The sequence below is a fragment of the Pseudophryne corroboree genome, chromosome 10 (genome assembly GCF_028390025.1).
Source record: "Pseudophryne corroboree isolate aPseCor3 chromosome 10, aPseCor3.hap2, whole genome shotgun sequence".
NCBI classification, from domain to species: Eukaryota; Metazoa; Chordata; class Amphibia; order Anura; family Myobatrachidae; genus Pseudophryne; species Pseudophryne corroboree.
In genome coordinates, this window is record NC_086453.1 from 9347738 (window position 1) to 9353621 (window position 5884).

The window sequence follows — 5884 nt, forward strand, 5'->3', positions numbered from 1 at the left end:
GAGGGAGAGAGAGAGAGAGGAGAGAGGGAGAGAGAGAGAGAGTAGGGAGGAGAGAGAGAGAGAGTCAGGGGGAGGGAGAGAGAGAGAGAGTCAGGGGGAGGGAGAGAGAGAGTGAGTCAGGGGGAGGGAGAGAGAGAGAGAGAGAGAGAGAGAGAGAGAGTCAGGGGGGGAGAGGGAGAGAGAGAGAGAGAGTCAGGGGGAGGGAGAGAGAGAGAGAGAGAGAGAGAGAGAGTCAGGGGGAGGGAGGGAGAGAGAGAGAGAGAGTCAGGGGGAGGGAGAGAGGGAGAGAGAGAGAGAGAGAGAGAGAGAGAGGGAGAGGGAGAGGGAGAGGGAGAGGGAGAGGGAGAGAGTGAGTCAGGGGGGGGAGAGAGAGAGAGAGAGAGAGAGAGAGAGAGAGAGAGAGAGAGAGAGAAGAGAGAGAGAGTCACAGGGGGAGGGAGAGAGAGAGAGTGAGTCAGGGGGAGAGAGAGAGAGAGAGAGTCAGGGGAGAGAGAGAGAGAGAGTCAGGGAGAGAGAGAGAGAGAGTCAGGGGGAGGGAGAGAGAGAGTCAGGGGGAGGGAGAGAGAGAGTCAGGGGGAGGGAGAGAGAGAGAGAGTCAGGGGGAGGGAGAGAGAGAGAGAGAGAGAGAGAGAGAGTCAGGGGGAGGGAGAGAGAGAGTCAGTGGGAGGGAGGGAGAGAGAGAGAGAGAGAGAGAGAGAGTCAGGGGGAGGGAGAGAGAGAGTCAGGGGGAGGGAGAGAGAGTCAGGGGGAGGGAGAGACAGCCAGTAAGGGAGGGAGAGACAGCCAGTAAGGGAGGGAGGGGGAGAGACAGCCAGTAAGGGAGGGAGGGAAAGAGAGAGAGACAGCCAGTAAGGGAGAGAGAGACAGTAAGAGAGAGAGAGACAGTAAGAGAGAGAGAGAGAGACAGTAAGAGAGAGAGAGAGAGACAGTAAGAGAGAGGCAGTCAGTAAGGGAGGGAGAGAGACAGTCAGTCAGTAAGGGAGGGAGAGACAGTCAGTAAGGGAGGGAGGGAGAGAGAGAGACAGTCAGTAAGGGAGGGAGGGAGAGAGTCAGAGAGAGAGGGAGAGACAGTCAGAGAGAGAGAGAGACAGACATACAGAGTCAGAGAGAGAGAGAGACAGACAGACATACAGAGTCAGAGAGAGAGAGACAGACATACAGAGTCTCAGAGAGAGAGAGACAGACATACAGAGTCAGAGAGAGAGACAGAAAGTGTCAGAGAGAGAGAGAGAGAGAGAGAGAGTGAGTAAGACAGAGAGAGAGTAAGAGAGAGACAGTTAGAGTAAGAGAGACTGAGAGTAAGAGAGACAGTAAGAGAGAGAGAGAGAGAGAGAGAGAGAGTCAGGGGGAGGGAGGGAGAGAGGGAGAGAGAGAGTCAGGGGGAGGGGAGAGAGAGAGAGTGAGTCAGGGGGAGGGAGAGAGAGAGAGAGAGAGAGAGTGAGTCAGGGGGAGGGAGAGAGAGAGAGTGAGTCAGGGGGAGGGAGAGAGAGAGTGAGTCAGGGGGAGAGAGAGAGAGAGAGTCAGGGGGAGAGAGAGAGAGAGTCAGGGGGAGAGAGAGAGAGTCAGGGGGAGAGAGAGAGAGTCAGGGGGAGGGAGAGAGAGAGAGTCAGGGGGAGGGGAGAGAGAGAGAGTCAGGGGGAGGGAGAGAGAGAGTCAGGGGGAGGGAGAGAGAGAGAGTCAGGGGGAGGGAGAGAGAGAGAGTCAGGGGGAGGGAGAGAGAGAGAGAGAGTCAGGGGGAGGGAGAGACAGCCAGTAAGGGAGGGAGAGACAGCCAGTAAGGGAGGGAGAGACAGCCAGTAAGGGAGGGAGGGGGAGAGACAGCCAGTAAGGGAGGGAGGGAAAGAGAGAGCGAGAGAGAGAGACAGCCAGTAAGGGAGAGAGAGACAGTAAGAGAGAGAGAGACAGTAAGAGAGAGAGAGAGAGAGAGAGAGAGTAAGAGAGGCAGTCAGTAAGGGAGGGAGAGAGACAGTCAGTCAGTAAGGGAGGGAGAGAGAGCGTCAGTAAGGGAGGGAGGGAGAGAGAGAGACAGTCAGTAAGGGAGGGAGGGAGAGACAGTCAGAGAGAGAGAGGGAGAGACAGTCAGAGAGAGAGAGACAGACATACAGAGTCAGAGAGAGAGAGACAGACAGACATACAGAGTCTCAGAGAGAGAGAGACAGACATACAGAGTCTCAGAGAGAGAGAGAGACAGACATACAGAGTCAGAGAGAGAGACAGACAGACATACAGAGTCAGAGAGAGAGACAGACAGAAAGTGTCAGAGAGGGAGAGAGAGTGAGTAAGACAGAGAGAGAGTAAGAGAGAGACGGTTAGAGTAAGAGAGACAGTGAGAGAGAGAGAGAGAGAGAGAGAGAGTGAGTAAGGGAGAGAGAGAGACAGAGAGAGAGTAAGGGAGAGACAGAGAGAGAGACAGAGAGAGAGAGAGAGAGTAAGACAGAGAGAGAGACAGTAAGAGAGAGAGAGAGTAAGACAGAGAGAGAGAGTAAGAGAGAGACAGTTAGAGTAAGAGAGAGAGACAGTAAGAGAGAGAGACAGTAAGAAAGAGAGAGAGACAGAGAGAGAGAGTAAGGGAGAGAGAGAGACAGCCAGTAAGGGAGGGGGAGAAAGACAGCCAGTAAGGGAGGGAGAGAGAGACAGCCAGGGAGGGAGAGAGAGACAGCCAGTAAGGGAGGGAGAGAGAGACAGCCAGTAAGGGAGGGAGAGACAGCCAGTAAGAGAGAGGCAGTCAGTAAGGGAGGGAGAGAGAGACAGTCAGTCAGTAAGGGAGGGAGAGATAGACAGTCAGTAAGGGAAGGGCGAGAGAGAGAGACAGTCAGTAAGGGAGGGCGAGAGAGAGAGAGTCAGAGAGAGAGGGAGAGACAGTCAGAGAGAGAGATAGTCAGAAAGAGAGAGACAGACATACAGAGTCAGAGAGAGAGAGAGAGACAGACATACAGAGTCAGAGAGAGAGACAGAAAGTGTCAGAGAGAGAGAGAGAGAGAGAGAGGGTAAGAGCGAGAGAGAGAGAGTGTAAGACAGAGAGAGACAGAGAGACAGTGAGAGAGAGAGAGAGAGAGAGAGTAAGGGAGTGAGGGAGGGAGTGAGGGAGTGAGGGAGGGAGTGAGTGAGTGAGTGAGTGAGTGAGTGAGTGAGGGAGGGAGTGAGTGAGGGAGGGAGTGAGGGAGGGAGGGAGGGAGGGAGGGAGAGACAGAGAGAGACAGTCAGAGAGAGAGAGAGAGACAGACATACAGAGTCAGAGAGAGAGAGAGAGACAGACATACAGAGTCAGAGAGAGAGACAGAAAGTGTCAGAGAGAGAGACAGACAGACAGTAAGAGAGAGAGAGAGAGAGTAAGACACAGAGAGAAAGAGACAGACAGTGAGAGAGAGAGACAGAGAGAGAGAGAGACAGTCAGTAAGGGAGGGAGAGAGACAGTCAGTAAGGGAGGGAGGGCGAGAGAGAGTGAGAGACAGTCAGAGAGAGAGAGAGAGACAGTCAGAGAGAGAGAGACAGTCAGAGAGAGAGAGACAGTCAGAGAGAGAGACAGACAGTCAGAGAGAGAGACAGACAGTCAGAGAGAGAGACAGACAGTCAGAGAGAGAGACAGACAGAGTCAGAGAGAGAGAGGACAGACAGTAAGAGAGAGAGAGACGGTAAGAAAGAGAGAGAGAGTAAGACACAGAGAGAGACAGTAAGAGAGAGAGAGAGAGAGAGAGAGAGAGAGAGAGTAAGGGAGAGAGAGAGAGACAGTCAGAGAGAGACAGTCAGAGAGAGATAGTCAGAGAGAGAGAGACAGACATACAGAGTCAGAGAGAGAGAGAGACAGACATACAGAGTCAGAGAGACAGAAAGTGTCAGAGAGAGAGAGACAGACGGTAAGAGAGAGAGAGACAGTAAGGGAGAGAGAGAGAGTAAGGGAGAGAGAGAAAGAGAGTAAGGGAGAGAGAGAAAGAGAGTAAGGGAGAGAGAGAGAGAGAGAGAGACAGTGAGAGAGACAGTAAGGGAGAGAGAGTGAGAGAGTAAGGGAGAGAGTGAGAGAGTAAGAGAGAGAGGGAGAGAGAGAGAGAGAGTAAGGGAGAGAGAGTACGAGAGAGAGGGAGAGAGAGAGGGACAGCCAGTAAGGGAGGGAGAGAGAGACAGCCAGTAAGTAAGGGAGAGAGAGAGAGACAGCCAGTAAGGGAGAGAGAGACAGCCAGTAAGGGAGAGAGAGACAGCCAGTAAGGGAGGGAGAGAGAGACAGCCAGTAAGGGAGGGAGAGAGAGACAGCCAGTAAGGGAGGGAGAGAGAGACAGCCAGTAAGGCAGGGAGGGAGAGAGACAGCCAGTAAGGCAGGGAGGGAGAGAGACAGCCAGTAAGGCAGGGAGGGAGAGAGACAGCCAGTAAGGCAGGGAGGGAGAGACAGCCAGTAAGAGAGGGAGGGAGATACAGCCAGTAAGAGAGGGAGGGAGATACAGCCAGTAAGAGAGGGAGGGAGATACAGCCAGTAAGAGAGGGAGGGAGATACAGCCAGTAAGAGAGGGAGAGAGAGACAGTCAGTAAGGGAGGGAAATAGAGACAGTCAGTAAGGGAGGGAAATAGAGACAGTCAGTAAGGGAGGGAAATAGAGACAGTCAGTAAGGGAGGGAGAGAGAGAGACAGTCAGTAGGGAGGAAGTGACAGCAGGGAGTATAGTCAGCAGAGAGACAGTCATTATGGATGAGGGAGAGTCAGTAAGGGAGGAAGAGACAGCCACCAAGGATGGAGAGACAGTCAGTAGGAAGTGACAGCAGGGAGAGACAGCCGGGAGGGTGGAGAGACAGTCCTGTACACTAGATGTTCATACAGAGAGAGTGTCACTGAGTGGACGGGGCAGGGGGAGGTCTCACCTGGTGGTCCCGGTCTCTCCCGGTGCTGGGGCAGGTACCACCCCTGTCACGGAGCCGCCATCTTCCCCAGCATTAGAGGCGACAGAGGAGGAGGAGCCAAGGCCGGCGGGGAACGCGCACGTACGTCTCTGTCACACACATGTACGTCACTTGTACGTACAAGGTCCGCAACTCTCGCCGGCGCCGTGTTGGGAAAGTCACCACCCCGTACAGTTGACGCCTAATTCCAGTGACAAGACGTAGGCGCCATGTTGGGAAGGTCGCCGCAAACACAGCACAGCAGACGCTCAGGTACAATGTCTAGACGTAGGCGCCATGTTGGGAAGGTCGCCGCAAACACAGCACAGCAGACGCTCAGGTACAATGTCTAGACGTAGGCGCCATGTTGGGAAGGTTTTGCAATTTAACTTAAACTAGCGCTAAAGTCTCTACGTTTCCTGAGGAACCTCCTTATAAGGTATGGAGGAATGTATTATACCGGGTGTTCTCACCCGCAATGGAAGCTACAGAGAGGGCAATACCCACAATCTGTCGCAAGGTGGCGCTATTAGCTGCACATCTTACAGGGTTGTCCTGCTACACAGTAATGAGCAAATGTCAGCTGTGTGCAGGCAGCAGCCCTCCTGTGTGATGCCTGGTGTGCCATGTACCGTGCAGCTAATGCATGATCTGCCACCGTCATCCTGCGCACAATGGCGCCTCTCTCTAGGACTGCGTCACGTTACACAGTATACAATCCCACACAGCTAACACTGGGAACCATGGAAACCGCAATTCATGGTCTTAGATGTATAACAGAAATTATTAAACGTATAATTAATAAAGCGATGTCCTTGATCATCCGGGAGACTCCTGAATCCATAGGCGCTCTCCCCTACTCCCCAGAGAGTATTCCTGCCACTTCCCTATACAAGTGACACAGTCTGACTGACTGGTTGTGCACTGTAATCGCTGACTAAAGTCCTTGTGAAATGTCAGAGCACAGAACCGTATATAAGTAGCACTGCACGCCGAAGAAGTCAGCATGTTTCCTTCCTTCA

The 5884-nt window shown here is 53.3% G+C and overlaps 1 protein-coding gene across 1 annotated transcript in view; it reads right to left on the reverse strand.

Moving 5' to 3' along the window:
• FBXO42 (F-box protein 42) overlaps window positions 1-5027 on the reverse strand; it is a 35407-nt gene extending 30380 nt beyond the window's left edge. Inside the window, exon 1 of the mRNA XM_063942091.1 lies at window positions 4845-5027. The gene's annotated coding sequence lies outside the window, so the exon portion shown is untranslated. The remainder of the gene's footprint in view (window positions 1-4844) is intronic.
• Between the last annotated feature and the right edge of the window lie 857 nt (window positions 5028-5884).